At 37.2% G+C, this 23911-nt stretch overlaps 1 pseudogene; it reads right to left on the reverse strand.

The window, feature by feature from the left end:
- Positions 1 to 2483: 2483 nt before the first annotated feature.
- Positions 2484 to 20038, reverse strand: LOC145010902 (acetylornithine deacetylase-like; annotated as a pseudogene).
- Between the last annotated feature and the right edge of the window lie 3873 nt (positions 20039 to 23911).

A 23911-nucleotide genomic window follows, 5' to 3' on the forward strand; every position in this document is an offset into this window, starting at 1 on the left:
CGCGTATTGGTGTGTATAATCGTATCTGATTAGTGATTTAAAGTCTAATTAGATACATTTGTGTATCATTTAATATTACACAGCAACCTCACAGGTTTTCAAGCCTCGATCCGACGTTTAGCATCCTAGTCGACACATTCCTCGTCCGGTGAGTTCATACCCCTACCCTTTGTCAATGTTTTTCACTTTTTTCAGGGGGGAATACAAGCAACGTACTAGTAATACTTGTACTCAAAAGTTTTTTTATATGTGTTATGTTTCATATTACATATTCTTTTAACACTGTCAATCATAACAGATAACCGTTTGAAGTTCTAGATGACATTATCGTAGTATTTGTGAAAAACGTTATAAATTGTTGTACTTTATATTTTTCACAAATGGTTTTCCACATTATAATAGTTAAAAACATAACCTTTGAAATTTGAACATGAAACTTAGTATATTGTTATGTCCTCGGTAACACTCCACAGAGATACGCGAGTGGAGGATCATCTTTGTAGATAGAACTTAAACATCATATTCCGCATTATTACTTGTAGATTTGTTATTCCTATAAATTGGAGACACATCCTCGGAGAACACTCCACAGAGATACGTGAGTGGAGGACCGCCACTGTAACCAGAATATCTTAAATAGGGAGCGTGACTTGAGTGTATAGATCTATACAGGGCTGACTACCCCGCACCTGGCTGCTAGCTACAGCCGAACCGAAAGGTTCAAGGGTGATGAAAGTCATAAAGTGTGTTGGACTACTTATTGCCATATCTAGTCTATCGTATGGTTATGGAAGTCGCAATTTGTATAACAGAGATTTACTTTTTAGTAGTAATGGATATAGTAAATTAATATCCTTAAGAATTAGTTTACTATGTTTATAGTTTTATATATGTGTTAAAACTAACATACATTTCACATGGATAATCAAGTTTTCACTATACATCTTTTACATTACATTTTGGATTGGTGGACTAACACACACTTCACAAGGATAATCAGGTTTTCAGTATACATCTTTTACATTACATTTCGGATTGGTAACCAACTTTTAGGAAAATATAGGATTTTCCTGGGGTAATAACTATTCATAACTAGAATTGAGTAACATAACAGAAAACTAAACATTACTTTTAAGAAAATATGGGATTTTCTTGGATATCCACTTTTACAGAAAACAAAAGGAATCTTGTTCATTTTCATAAAACAAACCGCTTATGAACTCACCAGCTTTATGTTGATTTTTAAAATGCCTGTATTCTCAGGTTCTCCTTAGACAGGTATCCTACGTTCTTTTGAAGACGGAGCGCATGCAAGTCACGTCTTTCTTTTGTTTAAACTTATGTATCTATGAAACTTGTACTACTTTACTTTCAAACTGAAATAATGAAATCTATGTAATGTAGTGTTTTGTGTTTACTTCGCTTACTATGTACATTAGTTATGATATTCACATGAAGTCACCTCCGCCCTGGAACGTTTCCACCCTAGGTTTCGGGGTGTGACATCAATACGTTGAAAACACATAAGATTTTATCCATCGAGATAAAATATACCATGATAAGGCTCTTGAATGAACAAGCATTCAATCGAATCAACACCTACTGGCAACCTATTGTTGATGTATACAGTTCCAAAAGGAATAATGAACTTGGCATATTTGGATTAGCTTTGCTTTTGCATTGATGCTAAGGCAGAAGGCGAGAAGGAGATGTTGAAGATTCTAGATTTAACTTGTTTACCTTGGGGCTCATTTGTTGTAGTGCCAACTTTAGCTCCTGAGCCTGAATACTTTTGTGTTTGGAAATTCAATCCTAAATCTAATTCCACTCTCCATAACCGTACTTGACCATAAAATTTGCGGATACAATTTTAGTTTATGCATACTAAGCTTTCTTTTTGGTTAGATGAACCTTCAGTATTTCATCCTTGGGTTTAGTATACCTAACCATAATTATAGGATCTAGTTTAATTCTTCGAATTAAAAGGTTCTCGAATTTCCTCTGGTCAATATGGTCATTCAGCTCAGAAATCCTTTTTTGTTTGGCATCCAGATTACTAAAGTGTTGGACATTTGACCGTTTTTCATTGATGCCTCCTTTAGTAAAGACAAATATCAGTGTAATCTTGGAGGAACGACATTCAACATTCTCTTGTTTCCTAGAGGCATTATACTAAAAGAGAATTTTTTTGACCTCCTCAATTGGCAATATTTAGTCCCTGTCCAATAAGTCTAGATTGACCTTGACCTTCCTTTTCCTGTTGGAAGGAGTAAAGGTGCCTTCACCAGCATCGTGAACTCCCCCTGAGGACGTAGTGGCCTTCCTTTTCCTTGTGATGAGTTAATCATCATCTAACTCAACAACACTATCAGCATCTTTAGGAATCTCTACATTAAGAGTAGCTTCTGTATTATTAACACTTGAAGGCATACTCGTGACATGAATTCCATAACCAAAAAACCATACTCATCATTAGTGTCAGGCTAATCATCATCATCATCATCATAATTGTAAGCATACACTACAACTCCTTTATCCTTCTCTCCCTTTATGGAATCATCAACATGTGTAAGAGACCCTAGAGGAGTGTTGAGAGGTGGATATGTAATTGGAGAATGAGGATTTGACGGTGGAGGAGGTTGAAATAGAGCTAGAAAATTGTTACCAGTAGGTGGTGGTGGAGGTAGTGGAGAAGGCTGATCATCGTGAGGAGAACCGGAGGGAGAGTCAGCAATATCTTCAGTATCTTCTACCATGGAAACAATATGATTTATGTGAGCCATAACAACCTCAAAATCATGTTGACCAATAGTGTAATCTTGGAGAGAATACCTGAATGAAAATATGATGAACTATAATCCCATGAAAAGTAGCCGTAGTTTGAAAGGGAGGTAACTGTGTAGAAGGAACACAAGTAGCACCAACTTCATGCCGAGATGCCCACGGAGGAGTGCTACGTGTATCAACGAGTGGAGGAGTTGTCGAATATTGTGGGATGGAGATGTTAGAGAAATGGATGGATCAACTTGTGGAGGAATTGATTCATGCTGCATTGATGGGTTCAGGTCAAGGAGATGGATATAAAGAAGAGGAGGGAAAAATAATGTGCTTATTTGGTCTTGGAGGAGAGGACCTGGCATCTTCAATTTCATCTTCACTTCCACGAAAACCAAACTGAATAGGTGAAGAAGCGTTAACCTATGTTCTTTGATCGAGTATAGGAACCACTTCAGTATCTGCACTATTGTGAGGAGAAGAGTTGTTGGATGTCACACCCTGCCCAATCATTGACTGAAACACTGGGCAACGTGATGTAGGGATAATTGTATATAGGAAACATGTACAATAAAAAACAAATGTATATTTTAAACATTATTTTATTATTCATTTTCCAAGGATTACATTGTTTTAGGGACAGGCACAAACTCCTAAAATAACTATAGTAAACTTCAACAGCTTCCTTTCAACTTCCTTCATACTTGGGCAACACTCTTCCACACTCCTCTTCCGAAGAATAGATGTATATTGAAAGTCATCCTAATATTGGTGAGTGAAGGATTTTTTATTTTTTGATTATTTTTAAGTATCCTTTTCTTTGAGAAAACCCTTCTTAATTATTAATCTGGCTTTCTATCTTTCTAGGATATCTAACAATCCTAACGGATTTTAGTTAGGATATCTTTTATTAACCCTAATTTACTATCTTTTGATATTTGACGATCCTAACATATTTAAATTAGGATATATTTCATTAATCCTAATTTACTATCTTTTTAGGAGATCCGATGATCCTAACATATTTTAATTAGGATATCTTTTATTAATACTTTTTACTATCTTTTTAGGATATCTAACGATCCTAACGTATTTTAATTACCATACCAGGCATCCATAATGGTAATCTAAGCTCTAAGGCAAATTTTTATTTATTAACGTGAGCCCTTATAATCAACACTACAACCTTAAATATATCCATAATCAGGACGCTTCATTGGACATCAAATAGTAACTTATATGGAAGTATCTTATTGGGATTGTACCTAGCAATCGCAGGCGGGGTTATCATGGGCCTGTATAGATCTATACATAACTTCCTAGCTCTCCAAAAATTAATGATTATTGGTATTGGAGATATGTTGAATTTAATCAAGGCTTTTGGATGAATAACCAACTTACTAACACATTAACCTTAGGCCTTTATGTTTTATCTTTAACATAAGTACCCTTATACAATATATATATATATATATATATATATATATATATATATATATATATATATATATATAGACACACACATCACACTATCATTGTATATACCTCTCCGTATATCATCAAATGATTTGTGTGTGTATATATATATATACACTACTAGAAAAACAGCCTATTACGACGGACAATACGTGTCGTAAAAGCTAAGACGACGCGCAAATGCATGTCGAGGAAGGCCCTGTCATAACGAGAGACGACACACTTTTGCGCACTGTCTATAGACGATGAGCATTTACGACGCGCAATTACAACACAAATTTTTGATGCTCATTTATGACACTTGATACGTATCACGGAAGACCCTGTCATAAAGGAAGACGACAAACATTTGTGTGTCATAAGCTTACGACGCACGTTTAGGACATGCATTGCGTATCATTAAATCCGCTGGCATAAATGAAGATGACACGCATTTGCGTGTTATAAACTTCAACAACCATTTACAATATGCATTTACAACCCGTCTTTACGATACTTATTTATGCATAATACAAAAATACGGAAACAAATATAAACCAAAACAATCAATTTCATCTAATAACAGTATGACAAAAAATTGTAATACACTGGTATTAAGGGGATATGACTGTACATTGGCATTAAGAGGTTTTCCCTAACTCTATAAACTAATACTACATTGATATTAAGGGATACCATGTTTCAGATATCATGTCAAAAAAATCCTACATGTCAAAAAATTGGTTGATGTCCACCGGGTGTAGATGGCAAGTAATGTCAACAACCTTTAGAAGTACATCAGAATGCATATATATATATATATATATATATATATATATATATATATATATATATATATATATATATATATATATACACATGTATACATGTATACACACTAACCATGTACACGGAATGGAATGGAATAATGACATAAGCAAGGGAATGGAATGATTCATTCCATTACAATTTCATACGAACTTCACATTATATATTTGTATAAAAGTTGACTGGTCTCACCTTTATACGATAAAGAGGAGCAGTAAATACATCATTAAACATGAAGGAATCATTGTCATCCACTTCCCTCCTTTTGGAATCTGAGAATTACATCAACAATATCAGTTGGTAGGCCGTGGAAAAGATATAAATGAAACATCACATGTCCTTTCTGCCCCAATTGTATTGTTACATTTTCTAAAATATTTTTAATACAAAATTTGATGGAAAAAAAAGAAACAGCAAAATAAATTTATATTAACTCAAGTTGATCAATCTAAAGTTTTTTTTTTCTGGCAAATAAAAGAGAAAAATGCAAATCTTTGATGAATTTCATGTAATTATACATTTGCAAATTAAAGAGTACCTACCCAATGTCATAATCATGTTCCATCTGATTCTACAGTTTTTCATCTTGTTTAAATAGTATGGAAGAGAATCATAATACATAAGCAACAGAAGGGAGTTAATGACTATTATATCTAGCTTTTATAACAAATATCTAAAATTAGGTAGCTTTTGAAAACTACAATATGGTAAGAAAAAAGAATGAAAGTTATCTCCTGTTATTAACCCTATCAGTTTTGAGTTTTATGTTTTGGAAATAAAAGAAAAAGTATAATTCTTCTCCCTAGTACCAGGAAAATAAAGGAGAGGAAGATGAATCCTTACTTCATTTCTGTACAGAGATCGATAATATGGTAACTGAATAAATGATGTGTGTATGGGGTTAGTATTTATGGCCAAAGACTTTCTGTTTTCCACTAAAATGACCATTTTACCCTTCTCTTTAAAATAAATAAGCAGAGCTAAACTTACCGTATCCTCGTCTATAACATCTTCATCATCAGGAATTTGTGGTGGATTGAAAAACTTGAAGAAGTTTTCACAATCTTGAACCCTTCTTAGCTTTCTTCCTCAGAACCTTTTGTGACAAATTTTCCCTTGGATACCATTCAATCGCAGTCCTAAATAAATACAACAAGTTCATGCAATAACATTCAAAATTTGGGATTTCAGATTTGTATTAGAAATGAAATAAGACTTGAATGTTCGTACATTGTACTGAATAAGCTTGGCACGCTGAGGAAATTTTAGAGGGCTTAACATCTCATTTGCAGAACTGCATGCAAATATTTTATAATCACACATACAAAGTAGTAGAATAATGCCAAAACATCCACATAGATAATAACCATAAGACAAATATACTGACCATATTGAGGGGCTACTATTTGTTATGATTTTCTTGTTTGAGTTCCCACCAAGAGAATCATGCATTTAGGTAGAAAAAAAGTGGTATAAATGAGTATGTGAGTGACCCACCAAAGTGGAAAAATAGATAAGGGAAATTTGAAAATTGAGGACTTCATCGACGTTTTGACATGATAGATTAAAAAATAGATAGGGGCAAATTTGGAAATTGAAAGACATACTGTCACACCCCGAAAACCGAAGGCGGAAACATTTCCGGGGTTGACTCCACGTTGTGTATCAAATCTAATGCACATAGTAAGTAAAGTAAAACAACCATTACATTACATAAGAAAAGTTTTACAGTTGTTTCAAAAGTAAAATTTGTACAGTTGTGATACATAACATATATATATATATATATATATATATATATATATATATATATATATATATATATATATGAAACGGGTCTTCTAAGTACTTCATCTTCAAGCAAAAAGGATCTTTGGGTACCTGTTCTAATGTTGACGTAAGAACACAAGCGGTTTGAAAATCAGCATAATGCTGGTGAGTTCATAAGTGGTTTTGTTTGTGAAATTGTTCAAGTTTCCTTTATGTTTCTAAAATGTTACACACACCAAGAAAATCCCATATTTTCTTAAGAAGGTTGATTATCGTTTGTCAACAAGTAAAGTAGAATTGTACACTGAAAACATGTTTACTTTTGTGAGAATGTATAGTTGAGTTATCTGAATTGATAGACTATTCTGGTTATGTACCAATGTATTCCCAGGAGAGTCCCATACTTTCCTGATTTGTATGTTATCAATTGTAAAAGATGTAAAGTAAGGTTATCTGATTTGTTACCGCTTCTAGTTATGTAATGTTTTCCCAGGAAAGTCCCGTACTTTCCTGAATGTTGGTTACCACATGTAAATGATGTATTCTTGTTAGACCTGGTTATGTACAAGGTTTCCCAGGAAAGTTCCACACTTTCCTAACTGTTAGTTACTATATGTAAAAGATGTTTTCAGAATACGTGGTTATGTTCAATGTTTCCTCAGGAAAGTCCCATACTTTCCTGAATGTTGGTTTCCAATGTAAAAGATGTATACTAGAGAACTGGTTATCTTGTGAATTGTATAAGGTTGTTCATTATTACCATAAGTAAATCTCTGTTATCCTAATTGCAAGTTCCATAACCGTACAATGGACTAAACCTATGGCAATAAGTAGTCCACATACTTATGACTTTCGTCACCCATGAACCTTTTCGGTTCGGATGTAGCTAGCAGGCAGGTGTGGGGTAGTCAGCCCCGTATATATCTATACACTCAAGTCACGCTCTCTAAATCCCAGAGATTCTGGTTACGGGTGTAGTCCTCCACTTGCGTATCTCTGTGGAGTGTTCGCCGAGGACGTGTCTCCAATCATATAGGATTAACAAATTTACTAGTAATAATATGATAGTCCTCCACTCGCGTATATATGTGGAGTGTTACCGAGGACAAAACAGTGTACAGGTATTATGTTCAAACATTCTAATGTCATGCTTTTAACTGACAAAATGTGGGAATCCATTTGTGAAATATATGTAAAACATAATAGTTTAAAACTCATCTCACAAATATATGATACATGATCTGTATGTTCAATCGGTTATCAGTTGTAATAATCAGTGTTAAAAGCATATAAAATGTGAAACACATATATGAAAACATGTTTTAAGTACAAGTAATGCCTTGTACTTTGCTTGTGTTCCCCCCTAAAAACAGTGAAAATAGTGAAAAAGGGTAGGGGTATGAACTCACTAGACTCGGGAATGCGATGGTTTCGGACACTAGACGTTGGTTTGGGGTTTGATAACTCATGATGCTCCTATGTAAAATGAAATAATGTCCATATATATTCAATTAGGGATACATTCACTAATTATATGGAACATTAAACTCCGACAAGGTTAAACACTTCAAAACAAGTGTTTGGAGTAACCCGGGTGACATCTACGGACGTGTATTGGCACTAGGGACTTGGGACTTGAGTATACTCCCCAAGAGTAAACATTTAAGGGAGTTTACAACCACATAACACACACATACATGAGTTCACGGCCGTGAACTCATGTGGGTATGATTTTGAGGGTTTATTGACTTGTTTGGACTTGGGGATTGTTGGAATGATTTACTAAAATGCCTTGGAACAATTAGAATGAATTAATACCACATAAAAGGGAGTTCACGGCTGTAAACTTGGAGTTTACGACCGTAAACTCTCATAGGATGAAGGAAAATTGATTTGAGGTACAAGGAGCAATCACATGTGATTCTAGTTAATTTTCCAAGCCTTGTTATGAATTTAGAGCACCATTTAACATATTTTTAGGACTTTACGACCTAGAAGCATGTTCTATCGCCGTAAACTCTCCTATGCTCATGAAAAATTAGTTTTTGACACTTAAAAGAATCACATGTGATTCTAGAAATTTATTCAAGCCTTTGGAGTGAATTAGATGCATCTTTTGACATAGTTTCATGAGGGTACGGCCAAGGGAATGCTCCTAGGACGTAAACTCCTATATGTGGTATTTTTAATGTGTTATAAACCCCCAAACTATTTTTAGAAGGATCTAGGATTTACCACAAAGCTATTGGTTGAGTTACAAGGCATTTAGACATGATTTACAGTGTTAAATCCCCATTTTTGAGGAGTTTACGGCCCAAGCACATGCCTTGGCTGTAAACTCTTGTTTGTCCCTGAAAATGTATGTCTAATGTGTTCCAAGTCCAGATTTGCAAGCCTCAAGGTCATATCTAAGTCCCAACTATGATTTGGAGGGTTAATTGGCTTTAAAAACCCCATTTTTAAGTGTTTACGGCCCAAGCTTGATCCTTGGCCATAAACACATGTTCTAGGTCGTAAAACTTAATTTAAACATCAATTTGAAGGCTAAAGAGGTTAGATAACAAGTTAGGGATGTTACATCTTTGATTTGAAGCCTTAAATCTTTGTTTTTGGACCTTTGATTATGGATGAGGAGAGAGGTTGGAAGTGTTTATGAAAGAATGGCCAAAAGCTTCAAATGAGGGCTTAGAACCCTTTATATAGTGTCTAAGTTTTGGACACGGTAGAATTCTACCTGATACCGGCGTTAGGCGAGGCTTTTGGTCGTACCCGATTAGGTTGTCGTAACCCAATATGGTGAATTCTAGAATCATTCCAATTACTATTATGGGGTGTTAAAATGATTTCTAAATGTAGTAAGACACCCCTTAAGTCATTTTAGATACGAAAAAGTTAATGACTTAATTAAACGAGAAACTCAGAATTGAATTTGGAAACAACGATTGGTTGCTTGAATTGAACTACGAAAGAGTTACAAGAAGTGGTACGAAAATTTCGGGTTGTTACATTATCCCCCCGTTAGAAGGAATTTTTCCCGAAATTCAAAGTTTAAAACACAAGAAAAAAACAAATCATGGATCTAGAAAGAGTTGTGGATACTTCTGTTTCATTGAATCTTCCCGCTCCTAAGTGAATTCTGGTCCCCGCTTGGCATTCCAAGGAACCTTCACTAACGGGATGCGACTTTGCTTTATACATTTGACTTCTCGATCCATGATTTCGATCGGTTCCTCCACAAAGTTGAGGTTTTTGTTGATCTCGATCTCGTCTATGGGAATCATTCGGGTTTCATCGGATAGGCACTTTTTGAGATTTGAAACATGGGAGACATGATGAATGTTACTGACTTTGTGAGGTAAAGGAAGTTTATAGGCAACCAGACCAATCCTTGAGAGGATCTCGAAGGGTCCAATGTATCTAGGGTTAATTTTCCCACGCTTACCAAAGCGTACAGTGCCTTTCCAGGGTGAGACCTTCAACAGGACACGGTCTCCAACCTAGAATTCCAGTGGTTTCCGACGATTATCAGCGTAACTCTTTTGGCGATCACGTGAAGCTTTCAATCGGTAACGGATTTGAATGATCTTTTCGGTGGTTTCACGGATGATTTTCGGACCAGTGAGAGCAATGTCGGGGACTCGACTCCTGGCTAACTGTGTATCCCCCACTTTGGCCCAGCACATAGGGGATCTGCACTTTCGACCGTATAGGGCTTCAAACGGAGCAGCCCTAATGCTGGTGTGGTAACTGTTGTTGTATGAGAATTCGATCAAGGATAGATGTGTGTCCCATGACTTTCCAAAGTCAATGAAACATGCCCTAAGCATGTCCTCTAGGGTTTGGATTGTTCTCTCACTCTGTCCATCAGTCTGAGGATGATACGCCGTGCTCATATCTAGTTTGGTTCCAATGGCTTTCTGGAGGGACTGCAAGAATCTAGAGGTAAACCGACTATCTCGATCAAAGATAATAGATACAGGTACACCGTGCAGTCGAACTACCTCCTGGATGTAGATTCGTGCGAGTCTTTCCATCTTGTATGATTCTTTGATCGGAATGAAGTGAGCGGATTTTGCAAACGATCGACAATACCCAAATGGTATCATACCCACTAGAACACTTGGGTAGTTTGGTGATGAAATACATGGTAATCATCTCCCATTTCCATTTGGGGATCTCGGGCTGTTGGAGCAGACCCGAGGGTTTTTGGTGTTCAACTTTGACTTTGGCATAAGTCAGACACTTACCCACGAATGTAGCTATCTCAGCTTTCATGTTGGGCCACCAGTATTGTTTCTTGAGATCCAGGTACATCTTGTCCGAACCTGGGTGAATGGAGTATTTGGTTTTATGTGCCTCCTCCATGACAATCTCCCTGAATCCTCCGAACTTTGGAATCCAGATCCGATCCATGAAACAATAGACTCCGTCCCTTCTGATCTCAAGCTTCTTTTCCATTCCTCTTCAGGTTTCGATCAACACGTTCTCAGGTTTGAGTGCTTCTAACTCGGCTTCTCGGATTTGCATGGGTAAGTTGGAATGGATAGTCATCGTCTGGTTCTTCACTTTGTGGCCTGCGCTTTCTTTTCGGCTAAGGGCATCTGCTACCACATTGGCCTTGTCGGGGTGGTAACGGATTTCACACTCATAATCACTGAGTAGTTCTACCCATCGCCGTTGCCTCATGTTCAAGTCTTTCTGTTCAAAGACGTGCTGCAGGCTCTTGTGATCAGTGAAGATCGTGCACTTAGTTCCATAGAGATAATGTCTCCAAATCTTCAATGCAAAGACTACGGCTCCTAGTTCTAAGTCATGTGTGGTATAGTTGACCTCGTGTGCTTTCAGCTGTCTTGAGGCATAAGCAATCACTTTTCCTCTTTACATAAGCACACAACCTAAGCCTTGATTAGACTCATCGCAGTAGACAACGAAGTCCTCTGTCCCTTCGGGCAGGGACAGAACAGGCGCGCTGCATAAGGCTCCTTTCAACATTTGGAATGCAGTTTCTTGTTTATCACTCCAACAAAAGGGTACACCTTTCTGTGTTACAGTGGTTAAAGGTTTGGCAAATTTGGAAAAATTCTGAATGAATCTCCGATAGTAACCGGCGAGACCCAAGAATTGACGAATTTTTGTAGGTGTCTTCGGTGCCGACCAATTCTCAATAGCTTTAATCTTGGAAGGATCCACGTGAATTCCCTCCTCACTTACCACGTGACCGAGGTAAGTTACCTTCCATAACCAGAATTCACACTTGGAGAAATTCGCGTATAGTTTTTCGGATCTAAGGGTCTCCAACACTAACTTCAAGTGTTGCTTGTGGTCTTCTTCGCTTCGGGAGTAGATGAGAATGTCGTCAATGAACACGATGATGAACTTGTCTAAGAAGGGATGGCACACCCGGTTCATCAGATCCATCAACACAGCCGGTGCATTGGTTAGACCGAAGGGCATCACTACGAACTCGTAGTGTCCATACCGAGTCCTAAAAGCTATTTTGGAAACATCATTCTCCTGAACTCGTAACTGATGGTACCCTGACCGTAGGTCTATCTTTGAGAAGTAACTGGCTCCCTGGAGTTGATCGAAGAGGTCATCTATTCGCGGAAGAGGATATCGGTTCTTAACGGTCAACTTGTTCAGCTCACGGTAGTCGATACACATTCGAAAGGATCCATCTTTCTTCTTGACAAACAATACCGGAGCTCCCCAGGGTGAGGAACTCAGTCTAATGAATCCTTTACTGAGCAACTCATTGAGTTAACTGGATAACTCCTGCATTTTTGCTGGAGCTAAGCGATACGGAGACTTTGCTAAGGGGGTAGCTCCAGGAATTAGGTCAATACGGAATTCGACCTGACGCTCGGGAGGAATTCCTGGAAGTTCTTCGGGAAACACATCTGGAAAGTTGCAGACTTCGGGGATCCTCGCGAGGTCTTTAACTTCCTGTTTCTCGTTGATCACATGGGCTAAGAATGCAATGCACTCCATTCGTAGGAGCTTTCGAGCTTTGATGCAGGAAATAATATGAAGATTGGAACTGGGTTTATCGCCATAGATTACGAGAGTTTGATCCGAGGGGAGGTTGAGACGGATGGCTTTTTCGTAACAAAGGATATCAGCATGATTGGGACTCAATCAATCCATGCCAATGATAACATCAAAGCTTTTAATGGAAACGGGCATGAGATCTATAGGAAATGAGTGATCATTTAGGGTAAGCGTACAACCTATGAATACATCGTTAGCGCTTTCTTTCTCACCGTTATCCATCTCGACGGTAAATGTTTCAGTTAGTGGTTGGGGATTATGTTTTAGGTTAAGTTTGAATGCGTGACTAACAAAACTCCTTTCAGCACCCGAATCGAAAAGAATACTAGCATATGAGTTGTCGAGAAGGAACGTACCCGAAACAATAGTGGGGTCGGCGACTGCTTCCTCCCGTCCCATGGTTAGAACCCTTCCGGTGTTAACAATAGTTGACTTCTTGGGACAGTTCCTTTTAAAGTGCCCCACTTCTCCACAGTTGTAGCAGGCTTGACTAACACCTGCTCTAGATGATTGGTTGGCTGATTAGGTAGGAGTTTTGCAGAATCGAACTATGTGCCCTTTCTTACCACAGTTGGTACAGGATAGTTCTCGGTAGGGACCAGGATTGTGATGGTATTTGCACTTGTCACACAGAGGAAGATTACCAGCATATCTACTGGTAGGAGTTGGAGCTGTGGATCCCACAACAGAGGCAGTAGCAACAGGGGTAGTAGCAACATGGACTGCTATAGTCTGCTGTTTCTTGGAAGATCCTTGAGAAGATTGAGCCTTCTTCTTCTTCCATAATTTTCTCTTTTCACCACTCCTTTGAGTCGGCTAAGAAGTGGTAGTGATTTCCTTAACATCATCGTTGTGATCAATCAGGGTTTGAGCTAAAGTCTTGGCACTATCATAGGTATCCGGACGAGCAGCCAAAACATGACTCTTTGACGGTTGGGATAACCCCCAAATGAACCTTTTGATCTTTTTGTTTTCATGAGTCACTAATCCCGGGCAGAGAAGTACGACATCATCGAATCGGGAAGTGTATGCAACAATGTCGGAACCTTTCATCTTCAGGTTCCAGAGCTCGTGTTCTAGTTTCTGCATTTCACCATGGGGGTAGTACTCGGCTATGAGGAGTTCTTTCATGGCTTCCCAACCCATGGCATTTGCTACGGGTAGGGTCAGAGATTTGACTCGGCCATTCCACCAAGTCAAGGCTTTATCAACGAAGGTACAGGCCGCAAACTTGACCTTATCAGATTCTGCACAAGCACAGATTTCGAAGATGGATTCGATTTTCTCGAACCATCGGCACAAGGAAATGATACCTCCAGCGCCATTGAAGGATGTTGGTTTCGAATTCATGAAATCCTTATAGGAACCCCCTCTTTGGTGTCCCTGGCTAACTTCGGGGTTCTGGGATTGGGGACCACTTCCTGAACCACCAGGATTCATTTGTGACATAGCTGCCACCATTGTAGCAGTTAGGACCATCTGGAGTGATGCAAGGTCAAATTGGGGAGGAGGTGGCAGTGAAGAAGGATTGTTGTTGTTCTTTGAGCTGGGTCTCTTTCTGGGAGGCATCTTGATCTAATAAGATCAAGAAAGAGAGAGGATGGTAAGTCCTCTACATTGAATCGATAGATATGGCAGTTATATGATCCGAATAAGCGATAAAGCAGGAAAGAGTTATCAAAACAAATAATTTATCGCTAAAAATGATCACAGAAAGCCACTCGAATAAGGATTTCTACATAGGATTGGATCGAGAAATACTCCCATAGTATTTCATGATTTGATTACGACATTGGTTCGATGTTTGGGATATTAGGGTAAGTTTTAGGCATGCCGCACACCACAGTCACTCCCAAGCACATGTTGGCAGTGTCTCGAATGAATATAGTTGGCCAGGCTATATTGACCCTAGACACGACTACATAACTGCCCAGGTTTAACCATAGCACACAACACCTAATTACTTATGTTCTTTTCTACTTGTAGTTACGGATCACGATGATTGGATATACTTTTATACTTTTGAAAATACTTGTAGTTTGAAGATACTTTTAATTCAGAGTACTTAGGCCCTTTAGTGTTTATAGTTTTATACCATGTAAGGTTTGGTATACTTTATTCACTATAAACAAGGGCTCTGATACCAATCTGTCACACCCCGAAAACCGAAGGCAGAAACATTTCCGGGGTTGACTCCACATTGTGTATCAAATCCAATGCGCATAGTAAGTAAAGTAAAACAACCGTTACATTACATAAGAAAAGTTTTATAGTTGTTTCAAAAGTAAAATTTGTACAACTGTGATACATAACATATATATATATATGTATGTATATATATATATATATATATATATATATATATATATATATATATATATATATATATATATATATGAACAAAATGAAACGGGTCTTCTGAGTACTCCATCTTCAACCAAAAAGGATCTCCGGGTACCTGTTCTAATGCTGGCCTGAGAACACAAGCGGTTTGAAAATCAGCATAACGCTGGTGAGTTCATAAGTGGTTTTGTTTGTGAAATTGTTCAAGTTTCCTTTATGTTTCTGAAATGTTACACACAGCAAGAAAATCCCATATTTTCATAAGAAGGTTGATTATCGTTTGTCAACAAGTAAAGTAGAATTGTACACTGAAAACATGTTTACTTTTGTGAGAATGTATAGTTGGGTTATCTGAATTGACAGACTGTTCTGGTTATGTACCAATGTATTCCCAAGAAAGTCCCATACTTTCCTGATTTGTATGTTATCAATTGTAAAAGATGTAAAGTAAGGTTATCTGATTTGTTACCCCTTCTAGTTATGTAATGTTTTCCCCAGGAAAGTCCCGTACTTTCCTGAATGTTGGTTACCATATGTAAATGATGTATTCTTGTTAGACCTGGTTATATACAATGTTTCCCAGGAAAGTTCCACACTTTCCTGACTGTTAGTTACTATATGTAAAAGATGTTTTCAGAATACGTGGTTATGTTCAATGTTTCCCCAGGAAAGTCCCATACTTTCCTGAATGTTGGTTTCCAATGTAAAAGATGTATACTAGAGAACTGGTTATCTTGTGAATTGTATAAGGTTGTTCATTATTACCATAAGTAAATCTCTGTTATCCTAATTGCGAGTTCCATAACCGTACAATGGACTAAACCTGTGGCAATAAGTAGTCCACATACTTATGACTTTCGTCACCCTTGAACCATTTCGGTTCGGCTGTAGCTAGCATCCAGGTGTAAGGTAGTCAGCCCCGTATAGATCTATACACTCAAGTCACGCTCTCTAAATCCCAGAGATTCTGGTTACGGGTGTAGTCGTCCACTCGGGTATCTCTGTGGAGTGTTCGCCGAGGACGTGTCTCCAATCATATAGGATTAACAAATTTACTAGTAATAATAGGATAGTCCTCCACTCGCATATATATGTGGAGTGTTACTGAGGACAAAATAGTGTACATGTATTATGTTCAAACATTCTAATGTCATGCTTTTAACTGATAAAATGTGGGAATCCATTTGTGAAATATATGTAAAACATAATAGTTTAAAACTCATTTCACAAATATATGTTACGTGATCTATATGTTCAATCGATTATCAGTTGTAATAATCAATGTTAAAAGCATATAAAATGTGAAACACACATATCAAAACATGTTTTAAGTACAAGTAATCCCTTGTACTTTGCTTGTGTTCCCCCCTGAAAACAGTGAAAACAGTGAAAAAGGGTAGGGGTATGAACTCACTAGACTCGGGCATGTGACGGTTTCGGACACTAGAAGTTGGTTTGGGGTTTGATTACTCGCGATGTTCCTATGTAAAATGAAATAATGTCCATATATATTCAATTAGGGATACATTCACTAATTATATGAAACATTACACACCGACGATGTTAAACACTTCAAAACAAGTGTTTGGAGTGACCCGGGTGACATCTATGGACGTGTATTGGCACTAGGGACTTGGAACTTGAGTTTACTCCCCAAGAGTAAACATTTAAGGGATTTTTCAGCCACATAACACACACATACATGAGTTCACGTCCGTGAACTCATGTGGGTATGATTTTGAGGGTTTATTGACTTGTTTGGACTTGGGGATTGTTGGAATGATTTACTAAAATGCTTTGGAACAATTAGAATGAATTAATACCACATAAAAGGGAGTTCACGGCTGTAAACTTGGAGTTTACGGCCGTAAACTCTCATAGGATGAAGGAAAATTGGTTTGAGGTACAAGGAGCAATCACATGTGATTCTAGTTAATTTTCCAAGCCTTGTTATGAATTTAGAGCACCATTTAACATATTTTTAGGAGTTTACGGCCTAGAAGCATGTTCTATGGCCGTAAACTCTCCTATGCTCATGAAAAATTAGTTTTTGACACTTAAAACAATCACATGTGATTCTAGAAATTTATTCAAGCCTTTGGAGTGAATTAGATGCATCTTTTGACATAGTTTCATGAGTCTACGACCAAGGTTATGCTCCTAGGCCGTAAACTCCTCTATGTGGTATTTTTTATGTGTTATAAACCCCCAAACTATTTTTAGAAGGATCTAGGATTTACCACAAACTTATTGGTTGAGTTACAAGGCATTTAGACATGATTTAAGGTGTTAAATCCCCATTTTTGAGGAGTTTACGGCCCAAGCACATGCCTTGGCCGTAAACTCTTGTTTGTCCCTCAAAATGTATGTTTGATGTGTTCCAAGTCCAGATTTGCAAGCCTCAAGGTCATATCTAAGTCCCAACTATGATTTGGAAGGGTTAATTGGCTTTAAAAACCCCATTTTTAAGTGTTTACGGCCCAAGCTTGATCCTTGGCGGTAAACACATGTTCTATGTCCTAAAACTTAATTTAAACATGAATTTGAAGGCTAAAGAGGTTAGATAACAAGTTAGGGATGTTACCACTTTGATTTGAAGCCTTAAATCTTTGTTTTTGGACCTTTGATTATGGATGAGGAGAGAGGTCGGAAGTGTTTATGAAATAATGTCCAAAAGCTTCAAATGAGGGCTTAGAACACTTTATATAGTGTCTAAGTTTTGGACACGGTGGAATTCTACCCGATACCGGCGTTAGGCGAGGCTTTTGGTCGTACCCGATTAGGTTGTCGTAACCCGATATGGTGAATTCTAGAATTATTCCGATTACTATTATGGGGTGTTAAAATGATTTCTAAATGTAGTAAGACACCCCTTAAGTCATTTTAGATACGAACAAGTTAATGACTTAATTAAACGAGAAAATCAGAATTGAATTTGGAAACGACGATTGGTTGCTTGAATTGAACTACGAAAGAGTTACAAGAAGTGGTACGAAAATTTCGGGTTGTTACACATACCTCTCTCTAAGGTTCTCATCTGGTAAGCAATATTATGACACGTGCCCCCTTGTACCAATTTTCTCTATATTTTTATTTAAATCTTCTACATATTCCTTTAGCTTCTTAGTTACATCTAGCACACTGAAATCATATCATAACGTTATACTATAATAAAATATAAATTTAAAAAGACACCATAAATAACAAAAAAATAAATCAAATGACGAATAAACTCACTTGTAAAAAGGAGCAGCCTTACATCTCCTGAAAGCATGCAATCAGTAGGAATTTGATTGATCCCACCTAGGGGTTTGTAATAAATAGGTTGTTTATTATATTTATTTATAGCATCATGCTTTTCTTTTGTCATATTAAAATATTGTTGTTTGAAAATGTTATTGAAAAGAAAAAGAGGTTTTTTAGAAGTTACATGTCCATTGAGTTGGTTTCATGGTTGAAGGTGTTGCGAATCCATAAACTTCCTTATTAGAATGTGGAGGAAAATCTTTGTAAAATCTTGTTTGGAAGTCCCTTCCATCCATTACCATAGTCAACCAAACATGCCATGAACTAGATGACCTCTATTTATCTTTATTTAATATTAAATAAAATAAATTTATAGCAATAACTAAAACCAAAAGAAACTTTTTTTTATTCGATAATCAATACAACTTGTGTGCCTGAACATATGAAAAAGCTTCTCTATAACATGAAGCTTCCATGGTATACCACTGGTACCAATGCAAGGTTGCTTATCAGCTGTGTCAATCCAAAATCTTCAATAACAAAAAAAACTATATGATTTAGATTTTATCATTATTTACATTTTTGTTGAAGCATTCCATAAATTTAAAATCTTTTACATAAAACATTTAAGAATCTATATCATTGTTCTTTAAAGGTACATTTGTTACAAATAGCATGATTGGAATTTGGACCAACTATATCAGGCTATTTTTATTGATGAGTCGTTTTTATACATGATTTGGAAAGAAATAATAAAAAAAGGGTTTTACAAAGGTCCAGTTTTTAGCTTATGAAGAAGTCCATCTTTAACAAGTGCATCAACACCAACTCCATGAATGGAAGAGTTCTCTTCAGTGGCTATGAAAACAACAACCACATTGGATTTAAGTTTTGGCTTTGTCTACCCAAGCTTCTTCAGTAGCTCGGTTACAAGGGCAACATGTCCCAAACAATCTGTTGTCCCGAACCCTCAAATTTTGTCTCCTTTAATGCTCACTGAAAATGGATCAAAATCCTGTACAATTTCAGAAATTATTGATTATTTTCATGCTTCTCCATTTTAGCCTGAAGAACCCTAGTTGATAGATGTTTCACACAAACCCATAAAAATATGATGTTAAGACAGTTGAATAACATTCAATCACGATAAACAAAAAAACTACTCCTACTTGAAATTCAACAATGATATGAGATTTTATAAGAGGATAATACACACCCATTCATAAGGATTAGCAGTGACGACGTCCATGTAGATTCCGACAAAAGAAAGGATCTTTTTGGCTTCAATTCTAGGGTGCTCCAATATGATATTCCCTCTATTGGGTTTATATGTGACATGGTTGAGGATGAGTGGGCTGCGACTGTTGATGGTGTTGTGCGGGAGGTGGGATTCACGAACATGGCAGACCATTAAATCCTCCCCCGGGATGAGGTCCAGCGGATTGTTCAAACACATGAGAAGGGAGGCAGAAAATGGTGGAGAATAGAGGATTAGGGTTGTAGTGGTTGACTGTGAGAGGGATTTAGGGTTTCCTTCGGTTACCCCCTTCACATCTTCGAAAATATTCATATGGTGGAGGATAAAGATGAGAGAAAACTACATGGAGAAGGAGAGATGAGAAGGTGGATGTGTCTATTATGGGTTGTTCAACTGGTAGCTTTGATTGACGGTTAAAGAGTCGAAGTTTTCGATCGACTTTACAATCGAAAGGAGTTGCAGTCGCTGAACCATTTAGTGTGAGCATCAATTTGGAAGAAATCTCAAACCGTTAACCTTAAACATGATGTGAAGCAATTGATCCATAATCTTCTTTGTCTCCGTCAATTCCTTGGGCTCACATAATTGGAAGATTGTGGAAATGAAGTGTTCTTCGAGAAGGAAGGCGCATCGTCGTAGTTTGAGGCTAGAAGAGGCAATGAGGATTGGAGGCAGTGGATGAGGGTGAAGGGTGGATATGAGGGAGAAGAAGGCCGAGGTTTAAAATTTTTAGGGATTTCATTTTCCCAGGAGACGCGTGTTTCTTAAAAAAATATATAAAACGACATTCATAGAGGACACACATTTTAGATAAAGTGTCCTCTATGCTTTTAATTTTTTTACATAAGACACTATACTAAGAGCACACAATAATGCGTGACCTAAATCCTTAAATTTTTTGAAGAGATGACAGTCTTTTTAATGTCACTTTCTTTTGCGTAACATAAATCAATGAGTGTCGTGGTTTACACATCTTAAAAGGGTTTTTTTTCTCGTAGTGATATAGTTTTTATCGTGTATATACGTATTCGATAATTATATTTATTGTTATTTTAACTGGATATTTAGGCAAGTTAACAAGTAAGTACAATGGAAATCCTAAATCTTGACTAGCATAACTCCTAGGTACTATGTTTTCCTAGGGATTTAGGATCATAATATATGGGTAATAGCTACTCCTAGATTATCAGACATGATTTCATTTGGATACAGATTGTAACTGAAATCTAGGTATACTATCTATAGTTATACTATCCTACGATATGTAGCTTATTATAAAATGACTTAATATTTAAAAAATAAATATTTTTATAAACTGATTTGTTAAGCATCTATTCCCCCCCCCCCCCTAAAAACATTTTGAAACAGTAAAATAGGTGTCATGAAGTCACTCTAGGGTTTGAAACCGCTAATGTAGGGTAGAGACGAGCTCCGAACTCCGAGGACTGCTCCACGAGGTAACACACAAACCATATGTGTTGGAGTGAATGGAAAAACACTCTATTTATAGTCGTGTTTTGGGGGTGCACGTCGTGACTTTCCTAGGTGGGTTTTGCATTGAAACACTATAACTCCATAGGAAGTTGCCACGTGTCCCCACCCTACTCCGCCATGTCACTCGTAATCTTTTTGAATCCGATGTTAGGTGCACGAAGCATAGTGGCGCGCACTTGACGCGCAAGTAAATATTTTTCAAAAATCATTACTTCCTCGTTCGTGCTCTAATCTACACCCCCTCTATATCTATGTGACAATTTCAATGGGTACTACAACTTTCCTTTTGGTTGTTTTGGCCGGTTTTGACTTTCATTTTCGAGCCCGACGGGGGTAAGAATAAACGGATTTATAAAAATCATAACATACTCATATGGATCCCATTTTCGACAAACTTTTTCCTAAAGTTTATATCTCAAGGAGTACTACGAAACTCCTTTTTAAACTTTTAGTCAAAACTGAACAAATTTGTATGTAACGTTTTGACGTAATTAATTCTAACTACCTGGTTGATTTCTATTTTTATAAAATCCATAACTCTCTTCTTCGCAGTCTGATATTTATGAATCTTATATCCTTAAGATCATGTTAACATGTACTATCCATGTAGGTTAACCAAATAAGAAAATATTACAACTTTTTGATCGCTAATTTTTAGAGCCTAATGGATTATTTTTAGCAAATAAATGTAACAACATATCTGATTTTATAATCTTAAAAATCGAATGTTATAATGCTTTCTTTTACAATTATTTTCCTATTATTTCCTAACAGTGACAAGTGACATAATTTTCTTTGGGTTCTCACAGTCTCCCCTATTTAGAAAAAATTTTTCCGAAATTTTAACTGGTGGATGGATTTATTTTAGAATAACCGAGGGTACTTGTTCTTCATTTGATCTTCTCTTTCGCATGTATACCCCGCGCCTTGGTTAGAGTTTCATCGTACCTTAAGTATGGGAATCTAAATCTGCTTGACTTGTTTGACCTCTCTGTCCATTATTTCGACTTGTTCTTCCATGAAGTTCGGCTTAAGGTTAACCTGAATTTGATCAAGTGCAATGACGAGTGTATCGTCAGAAAATTTGACATGCTGGAATTTGGGTCATCGACTACGAAGGACTAAATTAGAGTAAATCTTTTTATAATTTAACTCATTTAGTTTTAGTGCATCTAATGTAAAATAAATGAGTTCATTTCAAATATTATAAGATATCAAACGATACTTTATTTCCAAATGTCTAAACTGTCTCTGGTTAATGCCTCTGAAAAACTGTAAAATTGTATTAAGTTGTTACGACAAAAGAAAACATTAAAACCATATAGTACATGTTCCCATGTTTCCAAAAATATAAAGAACATCCAAAACAAAGTTCGTATGCAAAAGATATGACAGTTTTAAGAACACAGACAATAAAAGAATTGTTTTCTGTAATTGCATGAAACCAAATCGATCTGTTGAGGCACTTACACACATCCGATGGAATTTACGAGAGCATTTTTGGACTTAGAATACATCCCAATATTTAATTTCATACTCAAAATATATTTAACAAAAATATTTAGATGTGAAACTTTGAACGCGATTTCCCTGATTTGGTTTTTTAGCACTTAGTCTTGGTGGGCCCTACTTCAAATGACTAACCACTCCTTGCCTTTATACCGATGTTTCTTTTCATCTTCCTGAGTGCATTCCTGCTTCCTTACACTCCACCCAAAGCTACATGTATAAGGAAATGGTGTGTAAATTGGATTTTGAAGTAAGCTTATTAATCCTTGAGGGTGAATTGTTATGCTAAAAATAGAGGCACTTAGGACTTGATCATCCTTACCAATTGATAAATCAGTTCTTCTGATTTTGTAACACCATAACACCACCATAATGCCACCACCGAACCAACACTCCATCACCACCTTTTGTTGTTTTCTTGACCAACAGCCCTCCCAAACACCCCTCCACCTCCGATCTATCTTCTCCTTCACTTTACCTTCATCAAACAGCAGCAGAAACCGGCAGCAGGAGGCTGCTAGACTTCCTCTCCTGCCACCTCCAATCACACTGCTGCCACTACCAAAAATAACCCTCCATTGTTGTTGTACTACTGCTTGTTAGGTCCCTCCATCCCCCTATGTCTTCTTCTTCACCGAAAAACAAAGAAAACCTACAGTTGGAGGCCGCCATACTTCTTCCATCTTCATAGGACCACCACTGCCAGCTTTCCACTACCGATCACCACCCCCTTCGATCTCCATCTTCCACTGTAAGCAGGGGCAGATGTGTGTGGTGCCCGAGGGGTCTCGGGCCACTACTCCGCTTCGGTTCATAAAGGTAAAAAAAATTCTATTAGGTGCACCGACTTCAAATTTGTTCGGGTGACACTATACTTTCCGGTGACACTTTACTTTCGAGGCCCATAAAATATAAAGTGTAAAAAATGGTAGTCCAAAAAACATAAAGAAAATTAGCCTATTAGCATAAATGCATTGTGAGTGGCCCAAGTTCCTTATTAAGTTTTTAACCTAATTGATCCACATACCTACCCGTTACCCAATACCCATCTTAGCCAAAGAAAAGAAGAAGATATCGATCCTGAAAAGAAAAAAAATTAGCACAACACCTATGTGAAACCTGCGAACAGCGAACAAGCCAACGAGAAGAAAAAAAAATCAGCCTCCCTTCCTGCCTCCATTC

The sequence above is a fragment of the Lactuca saligna genome, chromosome 1 (assembly GCF_052625555.1).
Source record: "Lactuca saligna cultivar CGN05327 chromosome 1, ASM5262555v1, whole genome shotgun sequence".
In the NCBI taxonomy this organism is placed as follows: domain Eukaryota; kingdom Viridiplantae; phylum Streptophyta; class Magnoliopsida; order Asterales; family Asteraceae; genus Lactuca; species Lactuca saligna.